Source organism: Vulpes lagopus, chromosome 16, assembly GCF_018345385.1.
Source record: "Vulpes lagopus strain Blue_001 chromosome 16, ASM1834538v1, whole genome shotgun sequence".
Classification (NCBI taxonomy): Eukaryota; Metazoa; Chordata; class Mammalia; order Carnivora; family Canidae; genus Vulpes; species Vulpes lagopus.
Genome location: NC_054839.1, coordinates 4,999,963 through 5,018,202, shown reverse-complemented (window position 1 = coordinate 5,018,202; position 18,240 = coordinate 4,999,963). Strand labels below are relative to the sequence as shown.

The 18,240-nt window shown below is 38.9% G+C and overlaps 1 protein-coding gene across 2 annotated transcripts in view; it reads right to left on the bottom strand.

Annotated features, from left to right (window-relative positions):
* NALF1 (NALCN channel auxiliary factor 1) overlaps nucleotides 1-18,240 on the bottom strand; it is a 637,440-nt gene that overhangs the window by 339,109 nt on the left and 280,091 nt on the right. The window lies entirely within an intron of this gene.

Below are 18,240 nucleotides of genomic sequence, written 5' to 3'. Positions count from 1 at the left end.
CCATTGCTTCAGAGAGTGGGCAAGGAAGGTTCCAGCAGAACCACCGTGTCCTGCACTTAACACAGAGCATCTCTTGCCAAGGGAGGGCTGAGGGAAAGCAGTGCAATTAGTCACTGTGAGACTTTGCAGCTTGGGTACATGGGACAGCCGCCTGCATGGCATGCCCTCATGCCTTGCCTGGGTGGCAGCAGCAGGCCTAAAGATGCTGAGAGAATAAGTTAACATATGGGAGCTGGAGACGAGTTGTCACAGCGAGCCATGGTGCCCGTCAAATTGGATACATTATTTTCACAGGTTTGACTTCAGAATTTGAAATGCACTCTTCCTTTCTAATAGGCTCTGAGCGTGGCTCGCCATCCACATTTGCTGCCCACACTTTCATATTGTCTCTCTCGCTCTCCAGCTGCCACTAAGGCATGATAATAAATATTGCCATTTCTTTGGTGGAGGGAAGGTCTTCCCCTCTGCAGAATGCACAATCAGGCTGGCTCGCAGGGCTGGAGCTCGGCATGTTGACTAAGAGCATAGAGAATGCTTAGGCAGGGAGAGGCCAGTGCATGCAGGCAGGAGAACCTGCAAGCTACCTGTGGCCCTCTACTCTGCAGGGACCATCACAAGGACCCACCTACCCGGGGCCCTGAAAGCAGCGCAGAAGAGCCTGTGAGCCCCGGCTGCCCAGGCAGGTTGCCACTGGAAGCAATTCTCTGTTTCCTAAATATTACAGGTAAAGAAGACAAGGTGAAGTGTAAAACAATCACTTTAATTTGAGTGATTATTGCAAATCTCTAATTATTCCAGTCAGCAGCAACCAAAATAATGGAATCAATCATTCAGCAGGCTGTTTAATTATATTGTGGTTCACAACCCCTAACCATTAGAATAGGGCTCTGGAACAGGATAATACAAATTTCTTCATGCAAATTATCACTCAAAGTTTATTTTGTGAGTGGAGAAAATGTTTGATTGTAGTAAAACAAATTTGGGAAGCTCTCTAGAAACCCAAATTCACTCTGGATAACAGTCATTAACTTTTCTCTGCTTATTCAAATTGCCTTTATTGTTAATTAGTGTATCATTCACCAGGTAGCCTCCTTAAGAATAATTAAAAAATAATTGTGAATAATTGGGGAGGGTTCTATTTAAATTAGGAAAGAATAGGTTTTATCAAATAATTTTAGAAGAAATTTAGTTCTACCGTCTGTAAGCCGATATGGTTAGATAAAAAATTAGCTAGCAAAATATAACACTAGTACATCCATGTGGACCTTTTGGATTGTTTTTCTTGTGGCAAAAACCACCTAGTGCAAGATCCAACCTTTTTTTTTTTTTTTTTAAGATCCAACCTCTTAACAAAGTTTTAAGTGTATTGTCACTCCAGGCATTATTCAGTACAGCAGGTGTCTAGAACCTTTTCATCATGCAGGGCTGAAACTTTATATCTCTTTAACAACAACTCATCTTCCCCAACCACCATTACTCCTCATCCTCCCCCAACCACCATTCTACTTTAGATCTAACTCATGGAAATGGCAGAACCATGCAGTGTTTGTCTTCTTGTGACTGGTTTATTTCCCTTCAATTATCCTTAAACTCTACTCATGTTGTAGCATGTGGTAGGATTTCCTTCTTTTTTAAGGCTAATATTCCATTGTATGGATACACTAATTTTCTATCTCCAGTCACCTCTTGGCAGAGATTTGGGTTGTTTCCAAATTTTGGCTATTGTGAATAATACAGACTTGGCACGGGGGTGCAGATATCCCTTCACAATCCTGATTTTAATCCCTTTGAAAATATATCCACAAGTGGGATTGCTAGATCATATGATAGAGTTAGTTTTGATATTTTTGAGGAATTTACATGTTGTTTTCCACTGTCTACAGCAGCTTACATTCACACCAACAGTTATGAAGGTCTATTTTAATGACTGGGCATGAAAATATGTGTTTAGAATATTGTTTAAATCAAAACAAGTGCCCCAATGTCACCTAAAATAATGTGGTTTAGGAATACTGTTAAATGACCTCTTTACTCAAATTATTACTGAATATTCTCAAACCCTAAATCAATAAAATTCTATCTAAGTCTAGTCTAAGATTGTATTCGATTTTCAAAAAAACAGTAGGATATATTCTTCTCTTGAAAGTTATTCTGGTTTTATAGTTAAACTAAACTTATTTTAGCTGAAGAAAATTCAGTCAAATTCTTACACAAATGAGGTCCTTGAAGACATAAAATAAAAGAGAGAAAGGGATAGCGGAAGGGAGGTTTGCACTGGCCACAAATGTGGACCGATAATAGTTCTTTTTGCTTATCTTAGAAAATATGCCAAAAATATATTTCTTGTATGTATGTGGAGAAGCCTTAGGAAATATTTGGGTTAAAACATTTTTCTCATCTTTTTTCTTTAACATTAGGACTCAGAGACCTTATAGATACATACTGAATTCTTACCTGTTTTATTGTTCAACCCTTCCTTCTTATTAAGCTCTACTTATCTGCCAGGATTTGACAGAGAGAGGAAGGAGAGCTGGAGGAGGTGAGGAAGGAACTGAGGAGGGGAGGGGAGAAGGAGGAGCAGGGAAGGGCCAGAGGATGTGGGAGGGAGGAGGGGGAAAGAATACTTCAGTAATACACAGAAGAGAAGCAAATACACCCGTGCTACATTATTTGCATAATGCAAATTTCCAGCCTTGGACCTGCACGTATGTGTTGGGTTATGGATTAGTGTACAGCAGTTAATCTTCCCAAAATAGTGATATGGTTTAATTAGATTTTTAAATATTAAAAAAAAAAAAAAAAGAAACACCTAAAAAGTTCTTAGATCAAATCTTATGGTCAGGGCCTTGCTTCCTAGTAAGAATAGATTGGTTTAGTTAGTTGTTTTTTTTGTTTTTGTTTTTTGTTTTTGTTTTTGTTTTTTTCAGATTCTATTTATTTGAGAGAGAGAGAGAGAGAGAGAGCATGATTTGGGGAGGAGCAGAAGAAGAGGACCCTGAGATCAACAACCTGAGCCAAAATCAAGTCGGTTTAGCAACTGAGCCACCCAGGCGCCCTTTGTTAGTATTTTTAAAAGATTGTTCATTTATCCATTTTTTCATTCACCTAAACTGAGTATTGACCACACCAAATTCTTGTAAGCTTGAGGACTACTACCACAAACACAACAAACATGTGAACAAGCACGGTCTGTACAGAGTTCTTATTTAGCTCTTCTAGAAGCATATGGGAGGGTGTAGTGATAATTCCACATACGTTCAGCAAAACATGGAAACTTTGGGAAGGCTTGTGGGGAAAGGGTGTTAAATGTCTCCATGCAGCTGGCAGAAGAGGACCAGCCTGGTCTTTTTTTTTTTTTTTTTTTTTCAGCCTGGTCTTTACTAGTTATATCTTGTCCTAACTAGTCCTAACCTTCCTGGGGTGTGCAATAAATAAAGCCCCAATTCACACCTCCTCCCCACTTCAAGTTCAACTTGGAATATTTTATTTTTCTTTGCCCCTGTATTCTTTAATTCAGAAAAAGGAACTTGATAGGTTGTTAGTACTTATTTTGCTAAAAGTTTTATTTGACTTATGTCTTTGAGTACTTTCATATACATTATTTTTACTGGTTTTCCTAATTTATTAAAAGCAAGCTATTTTTTGTTTAACACCAAGAGAACTTGCTGAAATTGTGCTGGTTATCCAACTACTCTGTACCAAACAGTGACCACGGATGCCTTTCCTCCCTGTGGGGAAGCCCACAAAAATCACACTGGTGTGTTTTGGCTGAGGTACCATACCTGTTCAAATGGTCCTTTCGGCCTAAACATCAACCCAATGGTAGATATTAACAGCTTCACAAATAAATTCATTAGGATTCTAAAACTGAATGCTTACCACTAAGTTGAGGCTAATTCCAGGAGATGTAGAGGTTATCACTATAAGCAATAGTTGCATAAGTCTTATCTTTCCTTCTGAGCATGAAGGTGATTTATCAGAGTTGGGGTCCATTAGAGCCTGGGACTTGAGACACTTCAAACAAGCTCTGTCATATAGGCGGTTGACCCTAACTGTGATTCTCCACATTCCAGATGTTGTCATCATCATCATTGTCAACATCACTGTCATCATCATAATCATCATTATTGTCATTGTCATCATCATTGTCATTGCCATCATTATCATCATTACCAACATCATTGTCATCATAATCTTCATCATTGTCATCGTCATCCTCCTCCTCCTCCACTAGATTATAGGCCATGTTTTTTCATCTGGCTTATTTTCATCAGATTTGAGTTCCTATATCTTCCTTGAATTACAGGAAATAATGCATATAAAGGCTTTTTTTTTTCATATAAAGGCTTAATACAGATCATGACATACAGTAGTTTCTCAATAAAGCTATCTTTTATTAGCAGTAGTAACATTAATATTATTGTCTAAAAAACTCCAAGATTTTCTGCAGTTTGAAACATGAATGTTCAATCAATACTTGTCTAATTTTACTCTAAATTTTTGCTATAGATGATTGCTTACCATGTAAGTTGACTAGATCACTTCTAAGTTCCAGAGCAAAAGAAATGGGTTTGGGCTGATTATAGCAGAAAATAAATACAAAATTGCCTAAAAAATTGGAGGACCAGACTTGGAGAATGAGAAGTAATATGGCCCAAATCATTGCTAAACACTGTGCAAATTGCCCTTCAGAACCAACTGAGGACACTGCTGCCACCATAAGGGACTCTAGATGCTTTGTTTGTGCTGTTGACACGAAATGATGGGGCTGCTCCTGCTCCACTGTTGCCACTATCCCAGGAAATGGATGATGGTTATTCTTCCTTTAATTATTTTGGTTTCTCAGAAGGATGGCCTTTTCAAGATTAAAGAAATCACATTTTGTAGAACAGAACACTCAGGCACAGAAAATTTAAGGCTTTTCCTAAGGCACAAAATCTGTGGTTCCCAAATCCCATTTCAATATACTTTCTACCATACCACACTGTGTAAGAAAATACAAACAACTGAAACATGTGTCTGATGAATAGAAAAGAGGTTCCACAGTGACTCCAATTTTCTTTATTGTTAAACAGAAACATTTATAATTTCATCAAAAGTGCCTATTCTCAGTGTTACGTTTATGCACTATAGTTGTGGGTTTGTGTATTTGTGGGATGGATTGTAGTCACAGTGGTCGCTCATATTGGAAAGGTTTGGTATTCAGAAAGAGGAAACACAGCTCAAACCCAAAACACATCCCTACAGAGACACAGAGGTTACTGGCTCCATATCATTGAGAGCCTCCCCTGAGAATCTTCTAAGAAAAAGAAAAAGTTATTTAAGTGTTGATGAGTTCAGAGATAGAAATTAATGGCCCCCAAATACTGCAGACAATAAGTGGTAAATCTGTGAATAAACAGATGTCCCTTCTTTCCTTTATAGAATTCCAATAAGCTAAATTTGTGTCCAAATACAGTATCCCAGATTTCTTAAAAGACATACCAGGGCAGCCCCGGTGGTACAGCGGTTTAGTGCCGCCTGCAGCCCAGGGTGTGGTCCTGGCAACCCAGGGTCAAGTCCCGCGTGGGGCTCCCTGCACAGAGCCTTCTTCTGCCTGTGCCTCTGCCTCTCTCTCTCTGTGTCTGTCTCTCATGAATAAATAAATAAATAAATCTTTAAGACATACCAATGTGACCACATAAGTAAAATAGCAAGAACAACTGTGGTTGCTTATAATTATTTTCATGAGGAGAGCATAACTAAATCACTCCCTATGCTTGCTGCTGGCCTCAACGGTGGTCTGAACTGAAATTTGGTTTGGAGAGGTGGATGTGGTAAGTCAAGCTGCATGCATGGATAGATCTCATGGGGAAGAAGCAAATGCAAGCAACCAGAGAGGATGAATTGTGTCCAAAGTACAGCCTGTGTGTTCAAAAACAAGAAGTAGAGAAGACTTTAGTCAGTGATCCCCAACACCTTGCATAGTATGGATGTGACTGGACACAGAAAATAGCCCAGGTAAGGAATAACTATTTAATTGCTTAAGGATTGTGATTCATAAAGAGAAAACAAGTTAAAAGTAGCTGACAAAGATACAAAGAGTATGATAAAATGTAAGAATAATTGAAAAAAAAACCTTTGTGAACAAGAAAAATACATTCAAGAGAAATAAGATGAAATCAAAAGAAAAGTAAATATCCAATACTATATTAATGGTTGTTATCTGAGCTTCCTAGATCCAAAGTAAGGGAACAAACACATTCAGCCTAGGCAGTCATCATATCCGAAGAGGTGATACACATGGTCCACATGCATTATTAGATAAGTTGCTCGGGCGAGGAAAGCTACTCATCAAAATGGAGATTCTCCTCCTTCTCAGGGACACGAAGGTCATGCAATGCACTATACACTCAGCATAAGATCTATGCAAAAACAAGTAATAAAATCTGTAGGGCTGTAACTTGTATCACTTTTCAGTGTTCACTCATGATAAATTTTAAATTAAAACTAAAATATTGTATAAAAGGGAAAGGACAATAATGATTTAAAATAGAACAATACTAGTGTGAGAAAAGCAGGGGAAGACGAACCATATTGCAGAGAGATAGAATCTGTGGTGATGAGGCTGAAACTGGCTGAGGAGAGCAGGAAGTCACAGTGTTCCAGGGTCTCGCCCAATCACAATAGAGAGTGAAAGCCCATTAAGCAAGGTAAGGAGCATCCGGGAAATGACCACATTACTTGGGATCAGGGGCAGGTAGAGAATGCAGAAACGTAGGTTTGCACGTGTTGTGTTTGAAAGCCAGTAAAAGCTTAGAGCAGTGTTGATCGAATCCACAGGCTTCCTGGAACATGCATTTGGAAGCTCCAAGGGAAAGCTTGAATGAGATAAGGTCAAAAGTGGACGTGGTTATTCAACCCTATGAGAGGAATGAGATTGTGCCATTTATGGCAACATGAATGGACCTCAATGGTGTTATGCCAAGTGAAATAATTCAGACAGAGAAAGATAAATATCATAGGATCTCTCTTGTATGTGGAATCTAAAGCAAAGCAAAACAGAACAAAACATAAGCTCATACATGCAGAGAATAAATTGGTGGCAGGATATGGGGAGAAATGCATGAAGGGGGTTTTGAAGTAAAAGGAAAGAAACAGTAGACTCCAGACATGACAGGAAAGGAGAAAGGTCCTTTGAGGAGACACAGGGTGGGGCTGGGAATGGGAGATGTGGGGATCCAGAGAGCCAGGACAGAGAAATCTCTGAAGAGAAGAAATATTTAAGAATTTGTCTGTTGATTTTCTTTCAAGGATCCTGCAAATAAAAAAGCAAAATAGCTACTGGCATTACAATCTGTATTACTCAGAAGTCCCTCTGCAGCCCAAGATTTAAAATATTTTATGTTTCTTTTAGTACTTTTTTTACTCATTATGTTTTAGTCTTTTAAAAGGTCTGGAGTATAACTGTAATATGGTATGAAGTAGGGTTAGACTTTATATTATTTTAAATGGAGAGCAATTGCCCATGACTATGTGTTTATTAGTGCATTCTTTCTAGTCATGTCTTCATAATAATAAATCCACACACATATACCCCTCTCACACACAGAGATGTCTGCACTCTATGCTCCCCAGTGATAGCGATCTACTGGTGCTCTGCCAAGACCAGTATATTTTTAAATGTTCATATGTTTATATTTGCTAAGGCATAGAAACAACTTTTTAAAAAACATACCGTGAAAGTCCTCACTGGGAACATTTTAAACCCAGGATAAACTCCTCAACATGGTTGAGAAGAAAGTCAATTACTTGTTCTCAACATACCTTTCCCTAACCTGATTTCCTGCCACCTGCTACCAATCCCATGTTTCTATGAGACTATTTCTATTTTTAAAAATACTTCATGCCAATTCCTTATTCTGTGTCATTACATGTGTGTTCTGAATGTTGCACGACTTTGCCAGTTGTTTTGTTTTGTTTTTGCTGAACCACGTGGCAGAAGGTTATTTTTTGATTCAGGTCCATTTACCCCTTAATACACATTTAGGTTCCTATTTCTCAAGAACAAAGATATCCTCTTATGTAACAGTTCAGCTATCACAGTTAGCAGGTACAGCACAGATATCACAGTTTCATCGAATATACATTCCATATTGCAATTGTGACAAACCCAGTGATGACCTAGATGTCCTCTGTGATGTTTCCCCTGCTCTGATAGAAATTCAGTTTGAGATCACATCGTATACTTAGCTGCCATGTCTCTTCAGTCTCCTTTTAACCTGGAACATCTCAATTTTACTCAGTCCTTCATGACATTGATATTTTGAAGACCAAAAGCCAGTTATATGGTGGTGTTTCTCACTTTGGGCAGACGTGAGGCACCCCTCTGAAAAACACATATCTGTTTCTCAGGGCACTGTGTTTGAGGACAGCCAGTGTCTCTCCGCTCTCTCTGGTGATGCTAATTTTGTATTCCTGGTCAAGGGGTGTGCAGTTGCCACTTTATCCTTTACCCAACATGCCATATGGAGGGAGAAACTCTGAGCACAAGCAAATTCTCTACTCCTTGTCAGATTTTTGGTTTGTGGATTCCTACCTATGATTTTTGAAGATTGCCATCTCTTTGTATGAAACTTTCACAGGTCCCAAAGCACAGCTGATGCTATGCCCTGTGCGTGCCCCTGCTGAAGGACACAGCGCAAGTGTGCACTTACATAATGGTCTCCTCCCTCTACTGACTTTTCAAAGGCAGAGACAACATATCGCCAGCACTTACTTCTCAGGCTTGCAAATTAGTTACATTAGTATTAAGAGACTTGATTTTATTGAAATAAATCATCCAACGTTTGCCATTTTAATATCTCTAACAGGATACAAAAGGGAGGAGCCCGTCTTGTAATCCCTTGGATTTAGACATCTTTAATGAAACCTTATTTGTAGAATCTAACAGTAACTGTTTAATAGACTATCAGAAAATTCAAAACATAGGTTTTGCTATTTGACTTTGCTTTGAGATCTTAGAAATTAAAAAATATTGCCTTTTATTCCTGGGCCCACTGTACCATACAGCTTGAAGACATGTGTGCACTTTCTCAGAATGGTAGAAAACCTATGGAATTAGCATATTTTGGTATAGACTTAACTTCCATTTCATTCTGTAACACATGCTACTTTGAAGGAGTCTTTAAGCTAGCATCTGTGCAGTTTCATTTCTCACAGAAATAACGGTCAGAGACGTGTTTGTAATGCGTGTATTCTATCCTTATCTGCCACTCAATTTCTAGCCGCATGACTGTTCTAGAAGATAGGAGGTTGTAAACTTTGCAGTCACTGTACTTGCACAGATTCCTCCCCTGCTGTGCCTCTTCTGTCCTGTATGCATCCGCCACAGCTGCAGCACCCGGCTTGCTGCAGATATCTGATATCACTACAAAAGTTTCCATTTTATTTTCCTCTGAAAAATCAGTTGATAAATGCTAAGGAACTAGTGGGTCTTTCAAACCATAATCTTCTTTGTACAGTCTCCGGGTTTCAGCCTCCAGATGTAAACTTCAGAACAATAATGCCCTTTGTTTCCCAGGCCGTATGAACTCACTCTTCAGATGTTTTTTGACCGCCCTCAGAGCTCCAGGCTGAGGAGGCTACAAGGATAAATTAAATCGGTCCCTGCCCTAAAGGATTGCGCAATAATCTGATGGAGCAGCACTGGGTGCTATGAGTTCTTTCTTTTTAAAGAAAATATTACCTCCCAGCCAACTAGAGTCTTCCTAGTTTCAACATCCAATTCCCGCTCTCTTCCACCTCAGAATTGCCAATGCTGACTTCTGGAATTCTGGAGCTGGGGCCCTACTAAGAGCTCTGATGGGAAGGCTTTCTCAACTCACAATTCAGAGGACTTTTTCTACCGCATACGTTAATGTGAGTGAAAATATGTCTAATGAAGTTTTAACAACATTTATTCAAATTTGATTTTTTTTTAATTTATTGAGCACAAAGTTAGCTTAAGGTCATCACTTGAAGGAGTGAAACCATGAAAGGTGACATGGTCCTTGCCTCAAGGTGACTCTCATGTAAGTATGGAGATGGCAACTTTATGTGAATGCCAGCTGCTGATTAAAATCACAAGCTGTCATCCCAAAATACTCAGTCCTCGCAGATCTGTGCTCTTAAGAGTCAGGCCAGACCATAGCCATCAGTGTTGACAAACATGATCAGTAGTATAGACTTCTGCCCCTGAGAATTCAAGGTTCAAGGACCATAGTCATTTGAAATCTCCATAGAAAAGCAGAATCTCTGGCTCCAGCCAGAACTTGGAAATAAAACCTGCATGATGACAAACTTCTGAGATGCCTCGGATGCACATGAAGATCTGAGAAGCACTAGTGTGGAGGTGTTATTCTTTTATTTACATTTGAAATGGTGACATAAGTTTGCAAAGTCGATTTCATATGAGGAGAGGAGACTGCAGTGGATATTGCAACATATAACTTACCTAGTCCTGTAAAGCCCTCGTGTCCCTTAGCTCGGCCTCTCTTTTCCAAAAGTCTTTGAAGATAGTGCAGTTGCAAGGGAATCAAAAGAAAACACTACCATTCTGGTCACTGGTGACAGCGCCAGCTGTTATGTAATTTTGTTATAAAGCTATTTCCTGCTACTGGAGGGTTTGAAATAACATTTACTTGTGTAATTCTAATTCTATTTGGTTTATCCATCTAGGGCCAAATAAAAAGCATAAATTAATCCACTATGAACATGTCAGGCAGATAACCATTTTAGAATATGAGAGAGAATTAAATGCTATTTACAAATCCTTTATAACCTTATCAAAAAACCCTTCCAAAGATCTCTCAACATCTGTCAGATGGCTCACATTTGACCTGCTGTTGTTCACCAGAGCAGGATTTTGGGACTCTTGCTATCCTGAGCTCACTCTAGAACATGTGGGCCATATTGGGAAAAACGTCCTGCCTGGAAAGCAGCTGTGGTAGGGAAGGAGATGCTGTCCATTCTGACAGAGCTCAGGGTAATGAGACTTCCTCTATTCCTACAACTCAGAGGCTCATCTCTCAAATGTAGAGCTGTAACTAACCAATGGTAAGGTCTTGTCAGCTCTAGAGTCTCATGATTCTAATTTGTTTTTTGTTCAATTTCAAAGGTTTTAGAAATGCACAATGTAACATAAAGTGGTTATGAATGGGGGGAAGACAGGCAGAGAGAGAGACTGATTCTTCAAAACAGTCTTACTTCCTTAATTTGGGAATCTCCATGGAAGAGAAGTCATTGCCAATCACCCTTCAAGTGTGTCCTGGAGGGAATAAGCCATATCCTCTCATCAGTGAGGTTGTTGTACCTGGCCAGGCCTTTCCGAGCTCACCCTGGCTGCTCTTTCTCATCCCCAGGGAAATAGAGTCTAATCCTAGGGTCCAAGCCCCTAGATCTTGGACCTTGATTCTTAGGGAGGCAGAATTCTGTTTCTCTTCAGACTAGCTCAGACAAATATCCCACATGAGAAGCCACCTGAACACCACAAGTTGCTCCTAACAGAGCCTCTAACATCTAACAGAGCCTAACAGAGCCTCTGCACATCTTTCCTCCCTCTCTTCTAGAAAGAACCACTGGCTCTGAATCAGCCTCTACCTTATTGGGCTCTAGGTTTGAAGGGGTGAGCAAAAGGGAACAAGGATTCTCTTTTGGTCAGTTTTTCTCATCCACAGTCCAGCTAGTGGCAGCAGAGTCTCTTTATCCTTCAGATCTAAGACAGTCATTACAATTCTTAGCCCAAACCCCCATACAGGTAAAACTGTTGCAGGGTGTGAAAGAAAAGGATTTGATTTGCTTTTATTGGGAACATTCATGACGACTCACCACAAGAATTTCCACATGTTCCCAAATCTGAGAGAACATTGTAGATATATTTTGGGAACAGGATTATATATAAAAGCATATATATATATATATATATATATATATATATATATATATGATTTTAATTTTTATATTGACCAATGCAATGAAACATCAATGCCTACCAAAAAAGATATTTTCCTTGGTTTTCACCTTACATACACAATCATGTTTACATCAGAGAAGAACAGGAAGGTGAAACTGGTTATAGTGAGAGAAAAAAAAATATCAGGGAATGTGTCATTTAATGAAGTAAGAAAGCAAATGGAAGAGGAAGAGGCAGAAATAAAAAGAAACAGAATAAAGACAACGATACAGATGAATGGTAACTCAAAATACAGGTAGGAAGTAGAGAAAGGTGGGAACAAAGGAAGGTGCAAGAATGTGGGAATGTAGGAAAAGCAGGCATAAAAGTAGTCTATGTCAGGGGGAAAGACAAAAGAGCAGAATCAAAGACAAGCAACCAACATAAAATGAAAATAAATAGTGTCACACTAGAAGAAACAGAAGTCTTAGAGGTTGCCAGAGGAAACAAAAAAAAAAAAAAAAGGCCCAAAAGAAGAAATTATTGAAATGAAGAGGAATAATACAATAGGAACTCTAGGAATATGATAAAGAAAATCTGCCAAGAAGGAAGCCATGTTCAAATCAAACAAAAACCGAAACACAAAACAGAATCCCCATTTACAATGCACTAGAGAAGATGTACAAAGATATTTTGGAAAGAAAGCAATCCTGAGAGTTGGCAAATCTCCTCTCTAGGCCTGAAACTGCCACAAATGCATTCTTGAGCACGCTATTATTCTCAGTAGGCATGATATCCTCATCCGTAGCGGGAGACAGTTGTCATGGTGCTACATGATGTGCATGCCTGTGGGTCTCTATCATATCAGGGTGTGGCCTGTGTTTGCTCTCTCTCCTTTCTGTTTTTGTTTTCTGTATTTACATTTTCTTGGGCCTCTGTTTCTTCCAGCCTGAGAGGAGTTGGACTTTTCTCCTTAATCTGATTGTTCTCAAAATTCTCGAGCCTACAGTATCTGTCTAGGTACAATTTTGAATCTCCCTATGAAACTTTGCAGTGTTTTCACTTGTGACCTCCAGCAGCTTCTAACATTTAAATTTTTCTTTAAAACAGAAACAGGGATCCCTGGGTGGCGCAGCGGTTTGGCGCCTACCTTTGGCCCAGGGCGCGATCCTGGAGACCCAGGATCGAATCCCACGTCAGGCTCCTGGTGCATGGAGCCTGCTTCTCCCTCTGCCTATGTCTCTGCCTCTCTCTCTCTCTCTCTCTCTCTCTCTCTGTGACTATCGTAAAATAAAAAAATAAATTAAAAAAAAAAACTCCACAAAAAAAAAGAAAAATATTAAAAAATAATAATAATAATAAAAAAAAAATAAAACAGAAACAAATGTTTCTCAATCTTAAAAGTCACCTATCATGACTAGTAGGGCTTAACTTTTCAGGTAAAAGATAGTCTCTGTTTCCAAATAGAATCAAAGAATATGCCAGTATGCTAACATATATGAATGGCAACTTACTTCGAGGTAAGCCAAAAGACTCTTTCCTAGCGAGAAACAGTTGTTAAAAGAAAACTTCCAACTGATAGGGAAATTTTTCTCGGCAACATTAAGCTGAGAAATTATTCATTTCCCACCTGAAGTCAAGAATTTCTATAAAAACATTCATCCTATTCATGGCAATGGGGAGGATTTCATGAGAGGCACTTCACAGAAGATATTCGCAATTTTCCTGGCCAGGAGGGATTTTACAGAAGGGTGGAGCAGAGCACATTCTATTGGAAATGAGGCCCACCGGCAGTGTGTCACACACTGCGTATTTGTGCACTAATAAATATGAACCTAAATTGCCTCCATCCCAAAAATAGAGGCGAGGAAGTCTCTGTAGTCACAGCCATGCCTCTCTGCATTTCAATGACAATACGAGGCACAATTGCAGAGGAGCAGGAATGCTTGGAGTTTGAGCTGAGATCACCAGAGGTAATCCAGAGCTGCCTGGTCCAGGGGCAGGGTACCCATCAGCCCACCACAGGTGCTGGGGGAGCCCACCCTCAGCGGCCTCCTGTTTCCTCCCAAGTGGGTGGCTGCCAACGGCAGCCCATAAGGAGTGGATCTCTGGAGGCCTCCAGGGCTTGCTTCCTGCAGAAGTTGTTTCCTTCATTTGTATACACTTGTAACATCTCACAGTCTCATTTGTATATGGTTTCTTCCATTCTTATTTCATGATTGCTCTTGGTCCCTTTTATAACAAATTATTTTGTCATATTTTTTATGATGTCCAATTTTATAGGTCACCATTAGGGAATCTAAAAGAGAGCTGTGTGAACCGAGGGAATTTGACATTTGCCATCAAGATCCATTTACTAAGGGCTGGGAGCCTCAGAGGCTGTGCCCCTGAACGGCTGAGGGCTGGGCAGCTGACCTCAGTGCCGTTATAGTAGTGCATCTTGAATCTTTTTATTTAATGAAATGCAGCAATGTTTTGGTGTATAGCCAGATGCCAAACTTCATTTTCTTTTCTCCTGATTTTTACTTTTTTTTCAACTAAAAGAAAATGACTAAGATATACAAATGTCAAATATTAATGAAATATGTGATGGAGAAAGTAAAAAAGAAAAAAACTCTATACCTCCAAATTAACTATCTTCTACAGTATAATGTAAGTCTCCCAATTTTGTCCATACATATTTTTAGAATTATTTTTTATAAAACTAGATTATTCGTATATCTATATGTACATATATAAATGTTTGCTTTAAAAATTAAAATGGTCTATGTATTTTGTACATGTATATGCCCACGACAAGTACAGGTTTTCTAATACTTACCAAGATACCTTAGATATTTGATAATAAACTTTAAATTCTGTCAAATTTAGCATGAAAGTCCCAGCTAACATTAATATTAAATTCAGCCTTTAAAAAAATAATAGTTATTTGGGGTGCCTGGTTGGCCCAATCAGTTAAGCAGCTTGCCTTTGGCTCAGGTCATGACCTCAGGGTCCTGGAATTAAGCCTTGGGTAGGGTTCCCTGTTCAGCAGAGAGTCTGCTTCTCCCTCTTTTTCTGTCCCTTCCCTCACCCCACTAGTCCTCCCACCCCTACTTATGCTCTCTTGCTCTCTCTCAGATGAATAAACAAAATCTTTAAAAGAATAGTTATAAGGACTCAAAGTCAGAAAATAATTAGAATTTAGTCAAATACACTTTTTTTTTTTTTTTAAATTAAGCTCCATGCCAAGCATGAAGCCCAGTGCAGGGCTTGAATTCACAACCCTGAGATCAAGACCTGAACTGAGATCAAGAGTCTAATGCTTAACCGACTGAGCCCCTTGGTTGCCTCAAGTGTAACACACTTGATTGACTTGACAGTCTACTTGAAATGACACCCACTTTTTCAAAGTTTTCATTCTGAAATAATTACAGATATGCATTAGATTATACAGAACTATGCAGAGAAACTCTTAATATCCTTCTCCCAGCTAACCCCAACTTTAACATCTTACACAAGTAGGGTAAAAACATCAAAAACAAAAAATTGACATTGCTACAATCCATAAACTTACCAAGATTTCACCATTATAGATGCACTTATCTGTGTGTGTGTTTGTGTGTCTATGTGTGTGGTTCTATACAATGTTATTACATATGTAGCTTTGTGTAACCACCACTGCAATCAACATATTCAACTGAAGCATCACCATACACCTCCCTGAAGCTACCACTTCATATCTACATCCACCCCATCCCCTAGTCCTAACTCCTGGTGACCACTAACATATTCTCCATCCCTGCAGCTATGTCAGTTCAGGAACATTGTGTACATGGAATCAGGCAATAACCTGATGGGAGACTGGCTTTTTAACCCACAAAATCTCCTTGAGGTTCATCCAAATTGTGTGTTATCAGTACTTTATTCATTTTTATTGCTGAGTAATATTTCATTCCATAGGTATATAGCAGGCTGCTTAACCATATACCTATTGAAGGACATTTGGGTAGTCTCCAGTTTTTGGCAGCAGTGAACATTCATGTACAAATTCTTGGCTGAAAATGAATGTTCATTATGTGGGATAAGTGCCCAAGAGTACAATTATTAGATCCTTTGTAAGTCCATTTGTAGCTTTGAGAGGAAGTAGCAAACCACTTCTAGAGTGGCTGTGCCACTTTATACACCTATGAGCAAGGGATGAGCAATGCAGTTCTCCACCCCCTCACCAGCATCTGACGTTGTCAACTGCTTGCTGTTTGGGTGATTCTGAGAAGTACGTAGTGACCTCTCACTGTAACACTAATGCACACATCTCCAGTGGATAATGATGTTGAACATCTTCTCATGGGCTTGTTTACCATCTGTATGTCCTCTCCAGTGAAATGACTGGGAATGTATTTTGCACATTTTTTTAAAAGATTTTATTTATTTATTCATGAGAGACACAGAGAGAGAGGCAGAGACATATGCAGAGAGAGAAGCTGGGACCTGTGGGCAGCTTGATGTGGGAACCAATTCCAGGACCCCGGGGTCACGACCTGAGCCAAAGGCAGACACTCAATCACTGAGCCACCCAGGTGCCCTACGTTGCACATTTTTAATTGTTTTCTAATTCTGAGTTTTGAGAGTTCTTTCTATATTCTTAACACAATGCTAATGCACTAAGCATTTTTATCACAAACAGATACGGTATTTTGTCAAATGCCTTTTCTGTGTAAATTAATTGATCATTAGATTTCCCTTCTTAACCTGTTGATATGGAGGATTTACATAGATTGTGTTTCAACTACTGAACTGAACATCATATGTTAATTAAAACATGTTTAATTTAAAAAATTAAAACAGAAAAAATAAAATTATTTTTATGTATAAAACATGAGAATATCATTGTGGAACCTATTTGACACATTACAAAAAATTCTCAATGCTTCTAAGGAACTTCACATTCCACCTGTCAATATAAATAGCATTTCAGATTTACCCTAAGATGCTGTGTGAAAATTTATAATTCACTAAAATGATCATTCATATATAATGGGATTTTATATCTTGCACAAATACTTTCAAATGATACTACTAGAATTGTATTTCAAGAAATAATTCTCTAAGTGTCTCCTGCATGTCTGCATATCCTATAAAAAGGTACTGATTCCCTTTTGTCTGGTCTACTTCTCCAAGAAACTTTGTATAGAGAACGGCCTTGGGCGATAGAGATCTGTCTCTATCATGTATCACATTATCTTTCTTGGTCTTTCCAGAGAGCAAAGGGAAGGGATACCTACAACCCATTATAAATGACGTGGTGTCTCTAAGCTCAGGGTTCCCCTCCTGTAATGCAACCCACCAAGTGGGTCAGTGGCACTGGACTCTGTGTTGCCCTATGGGGACAGGGGCTCAGTAACAGGTATAAAGTGACAACAGTCTGCATGTTGCTATTTGGTAATAAATTGCCCTTTGTTCTGACTCAGTATTCCTATGATTTCCAACGTATCCATGAAACTGTCAGGCTTTTATAAGCTTGTAGGTAGGGTAAAGTCTTAGGCCCTTCATAGTTCTTGAGCGACATATATCAGCTTTACACTGAGTAAACTAATTAGCAAGTAAATATTTTATTCATGAAAGACAGAAGTTATTTTTTAAATCTCTAGAAAAAGATAACTTACAAAATGGCACATTTCTGTCCAGGAATAAAATTCATCATTCATTTTGGTTTTAATGTTATCTTTTTTTAAAAAAAATTATGTTTCCTCTAAAACATGTCAAATTTATCACTCTCCTCAAAGCATATCAGTGATCTCTCCAACCCACTTAAAGAAAAATCCAAAGTGCTACCCATAGCCTAAAAGACCCTATAGAATCTGGTGTCCTGTTACTTCTCTGAAATCGTCATGAGCTCGCTATGCTTCCCTTTGCTAATTCTGCAGCCACACAATATACACTTCCTTTAGAAAGCCCTTTTCATTTTTCTGCTTGTGCCTCTAGAATTATTCTTGACCTGACAACCACATCAAGAAATAGCCCATGGACCTCCTGTTGAAACATAATTGTGTCGTGATAATTAGACCAAATAGTTTTACTGTCTTCTCAATGTGGTTCTGCTCAGTTATCTAATTTTTCTTATTTTACTTTTTTTGTGTAGATGTCTCTTTTGCTGTGACCCAAATTTGGCTTTCTTTAGAACTCTTAGCTTGCCAGGGTACAGGGTAGGAGAAATAATTGACTTGGGTAATCAGAACACCCACAGTACTTAGCACATAATTGGTGTCTGAGAAAGGAACTTTCTGCCCCAAATATACCTCTTCTTTTTTTGTCAATGTCTTCTGCTAAAAACTGCAGTTCCCAGTCAC